We start from the raw sequence: 20,757 nt of genomic DNA, 5'->3' as shown, positions 1-20,757 counted from the left end.
AACAGCATCCCAGGAACATCCCCCTACAAGGGGTCGGCTTCATGGGTCCTTGTCCTCCAAACAACTCTATCTGCGGTCATACTAGGATCGATCCCTACTACATGCATATCCTTTCTTACCACTTCCCCAATAGTCATTTTAGGCCTGCCCCTACCTCTTTTAGCTTTTTCAAACTGAATCTAGTCACTCTTCCTTACTGGTGCATCCATGGATCTCCGTTGGACATGACCATACCACCTCAAGCAGCTCTCACGGAGTTTGTCCTGGATTGGTGCAACTCCCAATCTGGTTATAATATTCTAATGTTCTAACATGGTATCAAAGCAATTATAATCAGATTGGAGGACCCTCCCACGATTTTCTGCTGATTTCTCCTTCTTGGTTTTCCCTTGTGGTGTGCAGCCACCTACTACTGCTTTTGCAATGAGTTAAAACCAATCCTCTCAATATTAATGGAGTGTTTTATCCCTACCTACACTGACGGTGCACACTGATTTGAAGATTCAATCATCTACAGCCAAGGACTGCCAATGTCGATCTCTAGCAAAACCCTGACAAAATCGACTTTCTTTGAATGGATGTTTTTGGAGCTATGCCGATTCAAGGTTGTGATGCTATGGTTTTTAGTTGGTGATTGCAATTGATTGCATATCAATTTTCATTCCTATGCTGCATATTTGAAGTTGGTGGTATTTGATATCGATCTCCCCTTGGCTGGTCTCTTTGATTTCACCTTATATTTTGCTTGTTGTTTCTTCTTATTGATTGGAGTTAACCTCTTCTACCTACTGGAGTCAGTTTCTTCTCTTTTTTACCTCGACAATACTGGAGTTAGTTGTGTTAGCTGCTCCTTGAATTATCTACTATTGCTGCCTTATAGGTGTTTGAAAAATTTCGTGAACCAGTTGCTGCTGCCCTTACTGTTTTTGTTTTTTGAAGATCCATCTCTTCTAAATGGCTGCTACAAAGAATACAGACAATGTCAATGTTCAGATTACGTCTATCAAATTCAAGGGGAGTTCTAACTATCTACTGTGGGCCCAAGCTGTCCTTGTCTACGTTATGGCTTCAGATTCTATGGATTACAACACCTGGGTGAAGGAGAATGCAATAATTCTGATTTGGTTGTGGAATAGCATGGAACCCGACATTGCAGCTAATGTCATGTTTCACACGACTGCTAAAGGAGTGTGGGATGACTTGAAGGAGACATATTCTCGAGAGAAGAGTATGACCCGTATTTATGAGCTTTATGAGAAGCTATTCCAGTTCCCACAGTCCAATAAATCTCTTCAGGAGTACTACAGTGCTTTTAAGGGGATCATTGAAGAATTGAACGTGTTTCAGCCCCTTACCACTAATATTGAAAAATTGAAGGCCCAATGGAATGAATTCTTTGTCTCAAATTTTTTGGCTGGATTGAATCCTATTCTGAAGGCTGTGAAGGGTCACTTGCTTGTTGGTGATTCAGTTCCCACTCTTAATGATACTTATTCTACGCTGCAGCATATTGTCTCTCGTAATTCCAAACCAGACACCATCCCCAAGGAAAACTCAGCATTCACTACTAGTAGAGGCTGTGGCGGAGGCCATGGTTCAGGGGGAGGACATGGTACTGGAGGCCGTGGATCTGGTGGGCAGCATATTGACAAAGTTGTCCGGCGGTGTTCTTATTGTGGGAAATTCAATCACACTGTTGATACATGCTAGTCCAAGGATGGGAAACCAGAATGGGCTCACCACTTGGCCAATCATGCAGCTCCTGAAGATGGTACATACATGGTTGCATCCAGTGATACTAAATCACGTTCAGCCATGGCAGAATCGTCCACCGCTCTTCGTGATGAGGTTCATCAGCTGATGCGTCACGTAAAGAGTCTTGAGTCATCCACTTCCACTACTGGGGCATCTACTTCCACTGCCACATTGGCTCATGCAGGTGTACACCTGCCTTTCTTTCCACCACTTCCACTCCCTGGATCATTGATTCGGGGGCTTCCGCTCACATGACTGGTAAGTCATCTATTTTCAGTTCCATTTCATCAAATTCTCATACTCCACCTGTTATCCTTGCCAATGGCTCTTCTACACCTGTTACTGGGCATAGTACTGTTTGCCTTAACTCTAACCTTTCTCTTTCTTCCGTATTACATGTACCTCAATTTCCCTTAAGCTGCCTTTGCCTTTGCCTCTGCTCCATCTACTTCTTCGCCGGCTGATCCTATAATAGGTACTTCTTCCTTAGAACCTTCTACTGATCCTGATATTCCTATTGCTCTTCGTAAAGGCATTTGGAGTTGTACCCAACACCCCATTTCTAACTTTTTGTCCTATGCTGGTTTGTCTTCTACTTTCCATTCTTGTTTGCATACTGTTGAAAATCATCATATTCTTAAGTTTGTTTCAAAGACATTATCTCATCCTAGTTGGAGGGCTGCTATGAATGAGGAATTGTAGGCTTTGGAAGAAAATCAGACTTGGGATCTTATTCCCTTACCTTGAGGTAAATCGGCTATTGGTTGTCGTTGGGTGTATGTGGTAAAGGTGAACCCTGATGGGTCCTTGGCTCATTTGAAGGCTCGTCTTGTAGCGAAGGGCTATGCCCAGGTATATGGTGTAGATTACTTGGATACTTTTTCTCCTGTGGTGAAGCTTACTTCTGTTCATATCTTGATTTCCCTTGCTGCTACATATTATTGGCCGTTGTACCAGTTAGATGTGAAAAATGCTTTCTTACATGGGGATTTCCATGAGGAAGGTTATATGGAGCAACCTCCTGGGTTTGTTGCTCAGGAGTCATCTGGTTTGGTGTGTAAGTTGAAGAAGTCTTTATATGGGCTGAAACAGTCCCCTCGGGCTTGGTTCAGCAGGCTTAGTGAGATTGTGTTAGAGTTTGGGCTGACATGATGTGGTAGTGATTTTTTCTATGTTTTTCCGCCAGTCTGGTGCAGGAAAAATGTTTCTTTCGGTTTGTGTAGATGATATAGTTATTACAGGAGATGATGTTTCTGGTATTGAAGGTTTGAAGGTACACTTACAGCAATAGTTTCAGATTAAGGATCTGGGAAAGTTGAAGTACTTCTTGGGTGTGGAAGTGGCTCAGTCGAAGAAAGGAATTTCGCTTTCAAAGACAGGAATGTTGGGTTCTGAACCTCTAGATACTCCTATGGATCCCAATTTGAAGCTTATTGCTGATGATGGTGATGTCTTGCCTAATCCTGAGAAGTATCGGAGGCTAGTTGGGAAGTTAAATTACCTAACGGTGACTAGGCCTAATATAGTTGAGTCAGTTTTTGACTGCTTCTCGGACGTCTCATTGGGAGGCTGTTATATATATCTTACGTTATCTCAAAAAGGCTCCTCGACGTGGTCTTCTCTATAGTGATCATGGCCATGGGTGGATAGAGGGTTTTTCAGGTGCTGATTGGGCAGGATCTCCGATCGACAGGAGGTCTACTACAGGTTATTGTATGTTTGTTGGAGGGAATTTGTTTTTCCTGGAAGAGCAAGAAACAGACAGTAGTTGCTCATTCTAGTGCGAAGTTAGAGTACAGGCATAGTTGTCGCGTCGTCACGGCGATCCAAGTCGGTGGAGGGGTGTCATGTCGATATATTGACATGTCACCCGCCATGGCAATGCCATGGCGATCATATCGACCATGTTTTATTTATTATTTTCTCTATCTTTAATGTTATTTAGTATGCTATAATATATACCCTATAACATCAAAAATTAACATGGAAGTATACTACTAATCTACTATGGTTTAATTCATGAAAGTGTAATATCCTTTAGTGTATATGAAATCATGGATTATCAAATAATTGATAGCAATAGTCTTGCTGATAATAAAGTTGAAAAATCATGAGAGTTGAGATATGATTCATATGAAAGTGACTACAAAAGTAACAAAACAAAAAAACAATTACAAGAACGTAATTTATATTTAGTGAATAAAGCTAATAAACAACCCATCTAAATAAAAAAAAAAAATTGCTGATGTGAATATGTATTAGTGTTTTCTGTTTGATGTTTTTTTAATTTATTTTTATGTAAAGTAAAAAGCATTAAAATAAAAAATGGTTAAAAAAAAAAAAGTTTTATAATTTGAAACAACCATGTCGCCCATGGCGCCGCCATGGACGCCATATCGGTCGATATTCTTACATCATCCATATCGGTGGTCGATATGCCCACTTCTCCAGCGATATGACGCCATGGCGCCGCCATGGCGTTGATATGGCGACGCCATGATAACTATGAGTACAGGGCTATGGCACATGCTACCTGTGAGTTGATGTGGGTAAGATAGTTATTGGCTAAACTTGGCTTTGTTGATGATTCTCCGCTGAAACTGTGGTGTGACAACCAAGCTACTATCCCTATTGCTTCAAATCCGGTGTTTCATGAAAGGACGAAACACAATGAGGTTGACTGTCATTTTGTTCGAGAAAAGCTACAACAAGGGTTGATTTCTCCTTGTCATGTTCATACAAGAGAACAACTTGCAGATGTGTTTACAAAGTCTTTGGGGAGTGCAAGAGTGGATTATATTTGTAACAAGCTGGGCATGATTAACATCTATGCTCCAGCTTGAGGGGTAGTGTTAACGAGACTTATGTAAGTCTCGGTATTAGCCCCAGGCACTAATACCGAGACAGGTGAGAAGGGCAGTTTAGTCAAGCTTTCTTATTTCTTTTTATTTTATTTTTACTGTTATACACTTATGCCCTTAGTGGTTATATATAATGAAGTTTAGTGGGAGATTACACATATCGGGTAACTCCCAAGTTACATATTTCTTCTTTTTCTGTCTCTTTTCCTCTTATTATTGACATCAAGTAAATGAAGAACAAAAGATAATGACAAAGAAGAGTTGGGATGAACAGTTTTAGTGCCAGTAACCTTTGCTAAAGAACCGTTGGCTAATGTAACACTGGAATTGGTAGTGTGAAAAGAAGAAAAGCTACCTGAAACTCCAAACATATGATCAGATGTACCTGAATTAATGATCTAAGGACGAGAAGAAGAGGAGAAACATGTAGTGGCATTACCTGTCTGGACAAAAGTAGCACTGGAGGGTTGGGAAGGTTGAGAGATCTGAAGTTGAGTAAATCTTGCATAATCTTCATCAGACATCTTCACTATCCTACTCTCAGACTTTGAAGATGGTGGAGCAGCAAGTTCAGTACTAGCAGCTGAATTGGCAAACTATTGCTGAGATGGTTTGCCATCTAGTCTCCAACAAAATCGTTGGATATGACCCAGTTGACCACAATGGGGACGTCTTCACAGAACCTGAACTATCTAAAGTAGCCTGTGTACTACTAGGATTGGGAATTTTTACCAAAACGGCTACCATTCCCACGACCACGAGTACCACCATTACTAGTTCCATTGCCATTCCCACGGTTAGGAGCATAAGTTGCAAGGGCTGAACTGTCAACCAGTGTAGAATCATTAGGATCGCGTTTGGTTGGAGGTGTCATAGGAGTCAAATTCTTAAATTGGATCGGGTTCTTAAGAATCTGGTTCATGTGGATTTGGATTCTGATAAAAAACCTGTTTGGTTACCCAAAATCTGTCAGTGGAATCCGGCTGAAAAACTGTTTGGTTGCTCTGATTCTGTCAGGTGGAATCCAACTGAATCCATATATAAGACTGTTTGGTTACCCTGAGTCTAACAGTTGGATTCTTCCTGAATCCATATTCAAAATTGTTTGGTTACCCATGAATCCATTAGTTGGATTCTACTTGAAATATGTTATTTTTAAATAACTTTAATTTTAAATTTTTTTTTTGGTATACAACATATGCATATATTTAATGATACTTTATTAAAAATAAGATAAAAAAATTGAATTAAAATTGTAAGTAGTGACATGACACTTCAATATGTGGTCTTTCCCAATTTTTTTTGTATCCATACTAATATAAAAATCTGTAGTGAGCGGTGAGATGGTATTTCAAGTCCACAAAACGCATGGTTAATAAGTCACAGCCAAATATGGAATACATTGTATTAAATTGAAGTACATACATATGGAGAAAATACATATTCATCTTCTCATCTTCTCAATACATCACTTGTTAAGATCTAATGTTTTTACAGCATCAAGGATCTCCTCCAACGTCTTTGTATGATGCTCACATAATCTTGTTTGTTGTTTTGAATCTTTGATTTTACTAGTAAGGATTCTCTCTAGATTTTCTTTGGATTGACTTGAAGTTGGTAGGATGGTTGGTTCATGTTTGTCAGTATTCCCCGCTTGGTTGTTTGAGGAGGATGTTTGTTCATCATTTATAAATTTAAAGAATCCACAACCAGTATATTTTCCCTGCTAGAAAATGAAAATTTTTTTTTTTTTGTTAAAAATGAGTAAGAATGAATTATTACAATGATAATAATATTAAAGAGGAAAATTGTATGATAGCCATACTACAGTGGAATTGGGGCAACACCAAAAATCTCGCCCTATGTTTAATCCTCTTGTGCACCTACGGACCTTGCACTGACCTTTTCCACAGTCACACATTCTTAAGTGGTCCACCCACATAAAAAAAGACGTGAACAGGGCATTTGAAGAATTTTCTTCCCGGATTATTTGTCGTAGTTGATGTAAATATGTTACATCGACTTTGACAAATTTCGCATCTACCAATAATGTCCATCTGGGTATATTAGAAATTAAAGAACATAAGTAAATAGCAAACAATCCAATGGCAGATTATAGGGTGAGAACTAAAAAAAACCAGAATCTGAGATCACATCTAATATTTGAGGAGATTTTTCAAAGCCCCAGATAATAAAGGTTGAAGGACCTTCTTTGGGAGGGCAATAATGCCTCAATATATTAGGAAAATAATCAAAATTATCACCTCCATGTCAAGCATAAAACAATGATAGAAACATAAATGAAATAAACACATAGAGCTGTTCTTAAAATGAAACAAACAGTACCATTTGATAAAATTGTTCCAAGATACCATTCTAAAGACAACCACCACAAATATAAACTCTAAGTCATAAGTTCATAAACACAAAGTCACAAAACATCTATGTCAACTGCTTAATATCTTAGAAACAGAAAGTCATAAGTTCATAACCAAGTTTTCCACCCAAAGCATTAAATAAAATTGCCCTTCTACTCCATCATTTGAAGATAATAGTCAATCATTTGAGGCCTCTCTTCAGAAGAAGCAGTCAAGAATAGATTAGCCTTATCCTTCTTCTCCATCAAATACTCTTTGATAACCATTTTCTTGTCAAAGTCAATCCCTGGAATGGCACCAATTGCTTCATGTAACCTAGTTGCAAAATCACTCTCCTTGGTTGATATGATAGATATTGCCTTAGCTATCATTTTTAATGGACTGGCAACCTTATCAACACCTGCTTTCTTTGTCTTTGAGTGGGTTTGATTTTTTCCAGATGTAGAAGCCCTTTTCCCTGAATGGTTTGTACTCTGATTGAGAGTAGAATTACATTCTACTTCAAGATCCATGCCTTCACTCTCAAGGTTAATATTATCAAATGCCCGTTCATGGAAAGACAACTCAATGTCTTCATCATTGGCTCCATCAGAAGGGTGTATGGCATCTGCCCCTGTGGCTACTTCATTGCCTAGCCAAATAGCTACTTCAACATGAATTGGTAGAACGCTATGGTCTTTCCAATATCGTTGCTCCTTCTTCTGTCAAACATTCAGATACATTATTATTATAGCTTGCCATATACATAAATTTATAATCATTGAAATGATCACCAATATTACCTTGAATTCATTCCAAACATATTGGCCTGCATCAAACCTATTTTCTTGAGCATTCCAACCCATGCCACTATTTTTCTGCAAATCACTAAGTGCTTTAAATCTTACCTTCCAAATCTTGAAATGGTTTCAGCATTGTTCCCAATCGTATGTCATCCCATACTTCTCATTTAACCTTTTAGATATGTCAAGCCATACCTCCTTCCTTAGCCCATTGTCTCCACTCTTTCCAGTTTTATGTTGTGTGACACATAATTCCAACATATGATGAGATACTTCAAGTGGCCAACTTGCAATGGGTTGTGATCTAGACTGGGTTCTCTCTTGTGTAGCCATTGTTTATGCCCTGTGGTTCACGTTCAATGCAATAACTCAACTCTAAGTATGACTAGTAATAAAATTAATATACAAAAATTATGCATATCTTCATACACAAAAACAATAATTGCATGACATACTGTATTAATACAATCATTCATCATTAAAATCCAATCATCCATTCAACATTGAGATCATGAAACATAATAAACCTAAAACTTAACACAACATGACATAAGTCCATAAACCAAATATAAAAGAAACATGACAAAAGTTTAAACACCAAATACATTTAACTATCAATCAGAGTAATCATCAACAGAAGTAGAAGTTTCTTCATCATCCGTATCGACTGCCATCCAGTCAGCCCACATGTTGTCAGCTATTTCTTCTCTGAATTGTTCAGCATTAAGGGCATCACCACTGTAATCATCCTCAACTTCATCATCATCATCATCATCATTATGTATCAATATGTTGGTTTGGTTGAACACTGGAACTAGGCCCTGTAGCCACCTCATCTGCATCTAACCACTCATCTTCTTCTTCAATACTGTGCTGTGTAAGAATATGGTTATGAAGTAGAACACATGCTTAGACAATTTTTGCTTGAGTCCTGAATGGGTATTCTGCTTGAGCCTTCAATATCTTGAACCTTGACTTCAAATTACCAAATGCCCATTCAATAACGTTTCGCAGCTTAGAATGCCGCAGATTAAACAATTCCTGTTTATTTGTTGGTGACAAGTTTGAATCCTTCCACTCCTTTAAATGGTACCTAACATTACGATACGGTCTCAAGGACCCCGTTCTATTGGCAAACCCAGCATCAACTAGATAAAATTTACCTCTAGGTACCACTAACTTGCTTTCATCATGTCTATGAATGGCTTCCTCTTATTCTAAAATCTGCTGCAGATCCTTCCCAACCAGATAGTATGTATGTAAACCTTCTATCATGATCGCAAGCAGCTAAAATATTTTGAGTTATAATTCCTTTCCTATCACGAAACCTGCAATGATCAGCAACTGGAACCCACGCTGGTACATGTGACCCATCTATGGCTCCAATGCAATTCTTGAAGTAGGGGTAGTAGCTTATTCGGTTATTCAATATTTTTTCATGGGTTGTGGTACTTGGAGGCGTCAGTAACACTGGGTACAGTTTAAGAATTGCATGTAATACTTTGTTAAAATACCGACTTACTATCTCACCAGAGTGTCCAAAATGCAGCTTCATAACTCGGTTCTTAACATTATGGGCAATTGTAAATAAAAATATCACCAATTGTTCTTCGACTCGAACTGAGTTGGTGTGAAACAAAAGGCTACCATCTTGTAGCCTTTGACATAAGGTATAAAAAGACCTTCTACTCATTCTTATTATCTCTCTACAAGTCGTGTCGGAAACACCAATTATTCTCTCTGTCTCAATCCATCCACGATTACCCTCAAGCCGATAAGGTTGTTTTGTGAGGAACAATTTGTGATACTTTTCTACTGCTATAACAACAGCGGTAAGTACCCAGATCAATATCATCTCTTCATCCTCGGGGTCAATATCCATCTAGAACCAAAACAAAAATAACAAAATGCGATGACATCAATTAACAGTCTTTACTTAACAACTATTCATTTATTTGATATAAATTAGGTTATATCACAAGGCAACACCCAACTGAAAATTTTAATCTCAGCACAAGTAGGGTATTGTTGTCCACATTATGTATCAGTCCAACCAGTTTTTTGCCTGGTAGGGGCTGATCAAGCCCAACCAGTTTTTTGCCCGGGCTAGGCTGCATTCCCCAGCATTTGATCCAAGGTCTAGTAGGTCTAATTTCATCTTAATCAGGAAAAATAGGAAATAAGGTTGCAGGAATAGTGAAATCCACAAACACAGACAAAGGTGAAACCCCAGGAAAAAATAGAGCAAGAGCCATTTATATATGAAGTAAGCTTAAAGGAATAACAAGTATGGAGGACAATAGACATCCACAACAAAGGATCTAACCCACTTCATACTTAATCCAATAATACAATACAAAAGTTTGTCTCTTAATTCCAACATTTCAGACTGAGTCAAGATAAGTTTCTTGAAGTGGGATAAACCATTCTCAAGGTTCATATCCTCCTTCCACCAAATAAATACTTAGAGATTTAGTTTACTCTATGTTAACCATGAGATTTTTCATAGGGTGTTAATTAGTTTATCAACAATATAGTTAGTTTCCAATATGAATATTCATAAGGTTCTATTCTCTAATTATAAATAATTTTCAAAGAAATCAACACAGTTCCATAATCCATGTGGCGCATGATTACTAAGCTCTAATATCTAACAATTAATAAAATCTAGGTAATGTTTACAAACAAGAACATTTTCAACAGTTGAGCAAACCATGAGACTATAAGAGCATTCCTGGAAAAATACAGATTTTTAGAACCAGAGAACTGCCTTCCCCGACGGAGGCATTGGGGGTTACAAAGCTAAACCCAAACAAGAAAGCATATGCAGCAAGTGGATACATATCCATGATCAGTTTTTATTTTCTGGCCCTACAAAAAAAATGTTGGATATTGAAACGCATGGCCACCCTATCAAACACTGCTGAAGTAAGCTAGACTAAAGTAACAAAAACTAGCAAACCTAAGAGAAACCAGAATTGTAAGTGAACCAGAAAACTATGAATATGGCAGAAACTAAATGTGATTAGAACTTGCAAACCATAAATCTGATGGGGCTGAAACTTACATATATCAAAGGTCCTAATGGGGTGAGTATAAACACACAACAACAAATACAACTCAGCCTTATCCCAATTAAGAGAAACACACATGGACAGAAAATGGAAAGTAAAGGAAACTAACATAGCTCTCAATCCATCAGTGCAATGGTGCTAAAGTTGGCTCGATTGGAGTAGAAGGGGAAGGGAATGACCAAGGGGGGGGGGGGGGGCTATGACCAAGGGCTTCACTACCTATGGCCTGCGGGAAAGGCTTCACCATCTTGGATTGCCATTTAGTTGGGATAAGGCTAAGATAGTTTAAAATATTCTCACCTTGCAACACCTCCAAAGTGTTTTCATGCTATATACTTCTCAACTTCTAACCTTCTAAAATCCATAGAACATTCCTCATTTTCAGGACAGTACAATATTTCCCACCCAACCCAATGCTACTCCAAAAATTCACTTCCTTCCCAAAATATAGTAGCGGGAACAAGAATTAATTGCTGCCTAACACCTTCTGGTGTTCCAGCTTCTGCTAATACAAATACAACCCCATCTTCTCTAATAAGATGATTCATTTTAAGTTGATCAAATATAACTTACCCAAAAAGGGATGGGAAGAAAGAAAAGAATACCTTCCTTTCTCCTGATGGCTGGGAAGTTGGCTTCTAGTTGTCTTATGCAGCAAACCCCAATGCAACAATAGTAGAGAATGATTTTGGTGCAAGTTTTAGAGCCTTGCGATTTAACTGATGTTGAAGCCCCATAAAGAATGGGGATTGGATTCTTGTAGCTAATCTCAAACAGTTAACTAATTGCCTCAATGACAAAGGCTAAGAGATCCAGATCTGAAAAGTTTCTCTTTTATTATAATGCTATTATCTTTTATTAACTTTTCTCTTATCAACCAGGAAAACTCCTCTCCTACATCACAAGCTATAGGAGCTGTCCTATACTGACTAGGACTTGCCAAAACAGAATAGAAAAAGGACTGGAATTTATAGCAAGGATTCCAGCCTTTACAAGGAAACTAATTAATAAAAAAATAAAAAGATAAACATGCCTTAAACTAACCCACAGTTGGAGAACCAGAACTAAACCATTGTTACATCCCAAAACCAGAACCGAAAGGGGGTTTTCTAGTCTGGTGGTTCTCCTCATGCGTTGGGTGTGCCCTGATTTGGTTAACAAACAAATAGTGAATAATTAAACAATAAAATGACCTCAGTCAATAACTGAATGCTCAAGACATAAATGGGTAATAGAAAATTCTATGTTTCTAGACAACCAAATGTTTGAGGACAAAAACATTTTGAAATTCCTTGTGATTCATTTTAAGGGGCTTTTATTTAAAAGGGGAGAAAAGGTGGAGGAAAAGATTATTCTCTCTAAATTCTTCCAACTATTCACAATTATATTGGCGAGCTAAAGGTATTCCCAGCCGGACGAATACAAAGAAAACAAGAAGATATGGGAACAGAACCCCTAACAAAAAAGAAGCATTCAAGAAGGATACCTCACACTGGGTTCCTAACTACATAGACACCGAGAGAGCCATTAATCAAGTTTCAGGATCTACAAGTAGAAGCAATTAAACAAAAGACAGATTACAGGAAAGAATAGTGGATTAATTTGGCATTAATATCTGAGACCACATTCTGTCACGTCTCTGACCATTAGAAAAATCGATCAAAACAACTAGGAAGCAAAATAGACTAAATCTAATAATGAAGCTTGTTTAAATAGAAGAAAAGACAAGAAGATTGAGATGAAAGGGATGTTCACTGTGAACAGAGTATAGATTCAACATTAATCCACTAAATTGTATACCAAAGTAAACTACAGCAACTAGTTCGACAGACATGAAAGGATTTAAATCTGACTTTTTTTTTATCAGATTCAATGAGAATTGATACCAAGAGGTAGCACTGACAAGGTATATTCAGTGAAGCTTATAATTGCACTTCTAGGGAACTCTGGATCTCTCAAAGAATCAAAAGTTTCAGATTTCTCAAGTCAATTTCTGTTTTGCTAGGAAATTTCATAATTAGGCATAATGAGGAATTTCTGGAACATATATTAACCATAAATTGTAGCCTATAGTGTAATTGTGAAAGTCTCGACATCAATGTCCCGGTCACCAGCTTTCAGTGAACTTTTTGAGTAGCCAACTTTGCGTAGTGGTTATGAAAACCCTTGGCTAGTCAAGCGACTTCAGAAAGGGTTAAAAACCTGATGCAATTCCCACTTTCGCAGGGCCACAAAGGGGTGGACTGGAGTTGGTCCTAAACTTTGCATTTTTTGCACAAAGAGGCTGTGCCCCTGACTTCAACCCATATCTTCATATTGGCAGAGTGAACTTTTCCATCTCGCCAAGCAAAGCTAATATAATATTGTATTTGACAGATCAAGACAATACCAAATAACAAGATCTTTATCAAAGAATAAGTTCAGGTTAGGGAAAAATTAGATGACACAAAATCAGATAGATAGATGGGGCTGAAAATCAAATCAAGTTCAGTATTTTGGGGGTGGAATAGCTGCTGAAAACTGAGAATGATCCAACCGCTGGATCAGAAAATATGAACTATCCTACTAGTACCAGGAGAAGGGAAAATTAGTATTGGTTCAAAAGAAAAAGGAAATAAGAAGTTACAGAAGAATTACATAGCTCAAAAATAAGGGTAAAAACAGGGTACTGCCAGGAAGAAGGGAAAATAATGGAGAACTAACCTGAACTGGTGGTGAGAAATGAGTATATCGAACTTCGTAGAACCTGAAATGGGGAAAAAAATAGTCAGCAATCAATAATTTTAATTTTTAAAAAAAAAACCCTAACTACATAGACACCGAGACAGAGATAATGAGAGAGACAGGGACAAAAAATGAGAACGATAGAGAGGGACAGAGTAGAGAAGAACTTGCGGTTGGAGTTGCAGATTTTCTTCATCACATACACAAAAAACGAGAACGATAAAGAGGGAAAGAGAGTTGCAGACACTAGCATCGTCTTCGGTTCCTTGGAGAAGAAACGTGAAGAGCCGCTGAAGACCAAACCCTAGCCGTGAACTTTGTTTTCAATCCCGAGTTTTGGAGTCCACAAGAATCCATGCCATTTATATGAAGGCCTAGAATCCTGGACTCGATTTGGAATTCACCCCAAGGGGCAAATTCTTGTGGATTCCCAAATTTACACTGAAACATGGATTTTCATGGATTCTTGGAATCCAACACGGATCCGGGTTCCGAGAAACCACACTCCAAAAATTTGGGAATCCGGATTCCGTTGAATCCATCTCCGAAGAATCCTCCAACCAAACGCGGTCTAGAGTTTCCATGGGCTGCCCAAACTGAAAAGGGATCCCACAGACTGATAATTAAACACTTACCAAATCAATTCAGCAAAGATTACACAACCACCAAAAATCGATACACTCGATTCTAAAAACTGCACTCAAAGAGATCTGAACCGATGTAAAATATACAACCACCAAAAGAGAGACCCAGTTCTTTTGTTTGATCATGAACTAATTTTTATGAGCAACCAAATAGCAGCCTCGGGTGCTGCATCCCTTCAAACTGAAAACCTTGAGAAGCACAAACCTGAATATATTGATTCAGTCAAATCAATATTGATTGAGATCACAGAAAAGAGATGAACAATAAATCCTTCGTGAATGTGTAGCAGTAACTAAGGATCTTGCTCTGATACCATGTAAAGAATAAAAAAGGGAAGAAGAAAAGTGTTGCTGCAACTCTAGGGAGTCACAACCGTGTATTGGGACTGCCTAATTCCATTCATTATATACTAATCACTTAAGGGTAAAAAGGGAAAAACAAAAGTAAAAGAAATAACCTCATACCCAAGGCATATCAGGATTAGCGCTGGCGCTAATCCCAATACCCTATTTTCACACAATTAGCTAATAAGTTAAACCGGCGTTTTTGGCCCCTGAAGCTGGAGCGTATATATATTTCATGCCTAGCTTGAAACAAAACTATATAAATACACCCTTAAAAGGGCTTTAGTGAAGATATCACATAGCTGGCTTGAAGAATTCATACATGAAGTTGTAATAATCTTATACATCATGCATAAAATTCCAATCAACTTCAATGTGCTTAGTTCTTTCATGAAAGAGAGAGAAGAGAAAAAGAAGGGGGAGGAGAGGAGATCGAGCGCAAGTCTATCGACTCTATCTAACTCATTCGACTCTTGACATATGTTATTAGTGATTATGTTAATGATAGGAAAATTACAAGAATACCCCTGGCTAGTGAATAAGATAAGCCAACACACTCAGCAATGATCATCTTCTTTTTTGTTTTAATTGAAAATGAGTGCCTTTGAAACTTTAAATGAAAATCAGGGCTTTAGACATGTACTATTTCAAAGCTGTGCGAATTGAGAATAATGGCTTATGTCCTTAGACACCAGCCCACCTTTATTTAGAATAAGGAAGAGAATACTCTAGAATAGGTACAAGGACTGAAATGCCCTCAAAGACTCAAATACCCTTGAACCCATATTACAACACTCCCCTCAAGTTGGTGCATAAATATCAAACATGCCCAACTTGCTAACAATAGAAACAAAACCTTTACTACTAATCCCCTTAGTGAAAATATCAGCTAACTGGTCTCCAGATTGAAGAAATGGAACACAAATTAGTCCATGTTCCAGCTTCTCCTTGATGAAGTGATGATCGATCTCAATGTGCTTAGTGCGATCATGTTGAACTCGGTTATGCGCAAAGCTTATTGCTGATTTGCTGTCACAATACAAGCGCATAGGCAGCTCAAAAGGAATCCTTGGATCCAAAGGAGTTCACATATACCATGGGCCATAGCCCGAAACTCCTCTTTTGTACTAGACCGAGCAATTCCAGCTTGCTTCTTGCTCCGTCAAGTAACTAGGTTGCCTCCAACAGAAGTGCAATAGTCTAAGGTAGATCTCCTATCATCTGGACATCCTGCCCAATCAGTATCGGTGAAAGCCTCAACTCGCAAGTGATCCTTGGGAGAGAAAAGAACACCTTTTCCAAGAGTAGACTTCAAATATCTCAACATTCTATATGCTGCCTCTAGATGAGTTAAGTGGGGACTGAGGATTATGCATATACTAACTAACCACACTCACAACAAATGCTATATTTGGCCGTGTGTGGGATAGATATATCAGTCGTCCAACCAGCCTTTGATAGCTGCCCTTATCCACTAGCTCTCCATCCTTACTCTGTAGATGAGTATTAGGCTTTAATGGAGTATCTACAGGCTTACACCCCAGCATTCCTTTGTCAGATAAGAGATCAAGTGTATACTTTCGTTGAGAGAGGAAGATACCCTGAGCTGAATGAGTGACCTCGATACCAAGAAAATATCTTATCTTTCCTAGGTCCTTGATCTCAAACTCCACCCCCAAATAGGTCTTCAGTCTACATATTTCATCAACATCACTCCCAGTGATTACACCATCATTTACATAGACAAAACTGTAATATGTTGACCCGTCTTCTTGATAAACAAAGTGTGATCAGCATCACTTTTTTTATAACCAATTGACACCATGGCTCTGTGGAAATGGCCGAACCAAGCTCTTGGGGACTGTTTTAGACCATATAAATCTCTCTTTAGTCGACACACTTTGCCTTGGGTTTTTGGGCCACCAAAACCAGGAGGGATGTCCATATATACCTCCTCTTTAAGCTCCTCGTGGAGAAAAGCATTCTTCATATCAAGTTGTTGAAGATCCCATCCTTGGTTAACAACACATGAGATAATGACTGACAGTATTCAGCTTTGCTACTTGGGCAAATGTTTCCTAATAGTCGATCCCATGTGTCTGAGTGAACCCTCTAGCAACCAGCCTTGCCTTATATCTTTCCCCTGTTCCATCAGCCTTCTTGGGCTACAAAAACCCACTTGCAGCCTATAGGTTTCTTTCTTAGAGGAAGACACACCAAATCCCATGTGTCATTTTTACCCTGGGCACTCATTTCTTCATTCATTGCTTCTTTCTACCTTGAATTAGCTAGTGCTTCCTACCAGATGTTAGGAATGGAAACAGAGGACAACGAAGAAACAAAGGCATGGAATGATGGAGAAAGAGAGTCATATGAAACAACATTAGAAATGGGATTGGGATGTTGAGTATAAGTTCTACGGGGTTTACGAATAACAATTGGTAAGTCAAGACTAGGATCAGAAGGAGACTAACCAGTAGAAGTAGGATCACTAGAAGGACTTGGATCCGGTAGCAACGACTGGTTAGGAGCAGTGGTGGTGGTAATATCAGCTTGCTTTTGTTTATGCCATGTTCCTCGAGTAAATATCTTCAAAGTGTTAGGCTCCCCAAGCTCCCCTTGGACTAAAGGCATCTCCTATTCTTGCCCTGTTATACCATCCTCAGGTTCAACAGACGGATCTTCCACTGTAGGCACATCCAATGAAACAATTAAGGGCACCTCTTCACTTGTAGACTCCCCCTGAAGAGGTGCATGATATGGAAAATAGGCTTCAGTCTCTAGAAAGACTACGTCCATAGTGACAATCATTTTTCAGGAAGGAGGATGATAACACTTATACCCCTTCTGGGTAGCAGAATAACCCAAAAAATACAGCGTAGGCCCTTTGGATCAAACATTCCACTCACATGGTGATTGCGAGCAAACACCACACAAGCAAACACTTTAGGGGCCACCACGAAAGAAGACGATCCCAATAACACTTCAAGAGGGCAAAGAGATGCCAAAACTCGAGTGGGCAACTGATTTATAAGATAGGCCACTAAGAGCACGACATCACCCCAGAACCGATCCCAATAACACTTCATGAGGGCAGCGAGATGTCAAAACTCGTGAGGGCAACCGATTCGTAAGAGAGGCTGCCAAGAGCACGACATCACTGCAAAACCGAGGGACAGACATTGCAAACATGAAAGATCTGGCCACTTCCAAGAGATGATGATTCTTCTGTTCAGCCACCCCATTCTGAGCTGGAGTGTCAACACAACTAGTCTGGTGTATAATTCCATGAGTATATAAGTAGACCTGAAGAGATCCATCAATATATTCCTTCCTGTTGTCAGTCTGAAGTATCTTAATCTTGGCATCGAATTGACTTTGAATCATCTTGTGGATCAGCTGAAAACAAGTGAACACATTGTTCTTCTGGCGCATAAGATAGATCTAAGTGGTTCGGCTAAAATAGTTGATAAAATTGACAAACCATTGGTAACCAGATGTAGATACACAATGGGCAGGGCCCCAAACATCAAAATGAATCAAACTAAAAGGAATTAAACTTCTATTATCTGAAATAGGGTAGAAACTCTAGTTTGCTTTGCAAAAGTGCAAGCAACACAAAATAGGTTGTTTGGATTACAATTTTTCATTAAATTAGGAAAAAGTAGATAAACACCTAGAGGAGGGTAACCCAAACAACAATGCCACCTATGTAATTCCGCCAAAGCAGATGCAGATCAGTTAGGAAGAGAAGCCTGAGAGACCAAAGTTGATGGAGAACTATCAATTAAGTAGAGACCACCTTACCACTGCCAATCGTACGACCCGTCTCCAAGTCCTAGAAAAGACAATGATTAGGAAAGAAAGTTACTTTACAGTTTAAGTCCTAGGTAAGACTACTAATAGAGAGCAAATTAGTAGAAAATTTGGGAACATGCAATACAAAGGAAAGAGATAACGAAGGAGTGCACTTAATGGTGCCCTTCTTAAAAACGGTGGAGAGGGAACCATCAGCCACATGAACTTTACTGTTACATGACAAAGGAAAATACTGAAAAAAAATTGAGTGGGAGATCCCATCATATGGTCAGTGGCACCTGAGTTGATTATCCAGGGAATAGATACGACTGAGGCACAATAGCCACCAAAAGAAATACCTAAATGGGAAGAGAAAGATGGAGCAGAGGTCCCTGGCAAGGATATGGCAAAAGCTGCAGATGGAGCTGGTGAAGAAGATGAGTCCAGCCTGGTCATCAGCGACGCAAGATCTGTAGTTCCTCCTAAGAAAGAGATGGATCAGTATCAGTGTCCTCAGATGCAGTGTGATGAGCCCTGGCCAAAGAAGCACAACCTTGCCCACAACCCCAAGTGTCAGTGGGACGCCCATGTAATTTCTAGCACTTGTCTCTAGTGTTTCTTTCCTTTCTACAATAATCATATTTCACTATTACTCTGTCAGATATAGAACGATTACTAGTACCACGAGAAAGACCCCCTCGTGATGAATTTTGTGTGCCAGAGTGTTAACAAAACAGTTTGGGGAATAATGCTTGAATGATCTTAGACAGACCCCAAGCCTTTATTTATAATAAAGAGATCAAAATTTTATGGACATAATTGCCCCTAATAGAGCCGACAAGGCTGTACATAAAAAAGTCCAGAATACCCCCCACGGTATTCTGGCCCATACAACCCAACAGTCCCCCTTAAGTTGATTCATATATGTCATACATGCCCAACTTGACTAAAATAGGATGAAACACTTTGCCACTCAGTCCCTTAGTTAACACATTGGCTAACTGGTCAGCAGACTTCACAAATGGAACACAGATGAGTCCAGCTTCGAGCTTCTCCTTGATGAAATGTCGGTCAACCTCCACATGCTTAGTACGATCATGCTGGACAGGATTATGAGCGATGCTAATGGCTGCTTTATTATCACAGTATAGCATCATGGGAAGATGGACAGCAACACCAATATCCTGCAACAATCCTCTAAGCCACAAAAGTTCACAAATTCCTTGTGCCATGGCACAGAACTCTACTTCAGCATTGGACCTTACCACAACATTCTGCTTCTTGCTATGCACAACTATCTGCTTCTTGCCATATATGATCTATGTTATACAGGGCTGATAGCTCCTGTATAACCGGATGAACCATGGCATTGCAACGACTATCTTTTGATTGCACCATGACATAAGCTTGCTCAAGTGATGGAAAGAGATCATGATTCAAGACATGAGTCAGAATCTGATCAAACTCAATGTTGAGACCAGCAAGGAAATCAAAGACGGGAAGACTGTCTTCCCATTTTTAAATGCAGTCGCATCAGTATTATTGGTAGTTGTCAAAGACCCATAGAAATCCAACTCTTGCCACTGGCTACGCAAGGTTGAATAACATTGGGATAGAAATAACTCCTGTTGTTTGGTCTCATGAATTTTCTTTCGGAGTTCATAACATTGGGCAACATTACCTACTTGAGAATAGGTGTCTTGGCTGTCTTCCAGATCTTAGAAGCAGTGTCTAGAAGAAGATAGCCCATGGCTATGGTGGGATCCATGGATTGATGGGATGAGATTATCAGATAATTAGATGTGACCCATTTATCTTGAGCAGCATCAGCAGTAGAAGGCATAACAGATTCCTCTGTGAGCCTCTGTGAGGTAGCCTGAATAGCGACACGAACCAATCGCGAGATAGCAAGAACGTGACCACATCAAGTAATTGTTCCCCATCAAGTTTAATGGAGCTAAGAGGGAACGAAGGAAAGTCACTCTAACTGACTCCTTCCTGTCCAGAAGATGTGGTGGTCAAATCAGTCGCCACGGTTTCTGGTCAAGACAGGTTCAACAAAACATCAACACTGCACAATGGATCCCAGGAAAAATCACCTACAAATCCCGATTGAATAAGGGATATAGATCATTTCAGGTGAAAAAGCCCTTGGTGGGAGATAACTCACCATCAAGGGTGAAGAGAGAAAGGCAACAGTGTGTGGAGGGACCACTAGAAGTGGGTGGCGCTAACGGTGGTGGCTGGCAGAGGCGACGGTGGTGCTGAAACCGAGAGGAGAGAGAGACAGTGGCAGGAGGTGGTGGTGTTGGTGCTTATGGCTCAAAGACCGAGAGAGAGAGAGAGAGAGAGAGAGGACACAGTAGAGATGTCTAGGGTTTCGTGATGGAAGGCAT

General features: G+C 39.3%; 1 protein-coding gene across 1 annotated transcript in view; it reads left to right on the top strand.

Moving 5' to 3' along the window:
• LOC122638882 (callose synthase 7-like) overlaps window positions 1-20,757 on the top strand; it is a 115,160-nt gene that overhangs the window by 22,329 nt on the left and 72,074 nt on the right. The gene's annotated exons all lie outside the window — the stretch shown is intronic.

This window comes from Telopea speciosissima, chromosome 9 (genome assembly GCF_018873765.1).
Source record: "Telopea speciosissima isolate NSW1024214 ecotype Mountain lineage chromosome 9, Tspe_v1, whole genome shotgun sequence".
NCBI classification, from domain to species: Eukaryota; Viridiplantae; Streptophyta; class Magnoliopsida; order Proteales; family Proteaceae; genus Telopea; species Telopea speciosissima.
The sequence above is the reverse complement of the archived record's forward strand: the minus strand, read 5'-3'. Positions and strand labels throughout refer to the sequence as shown.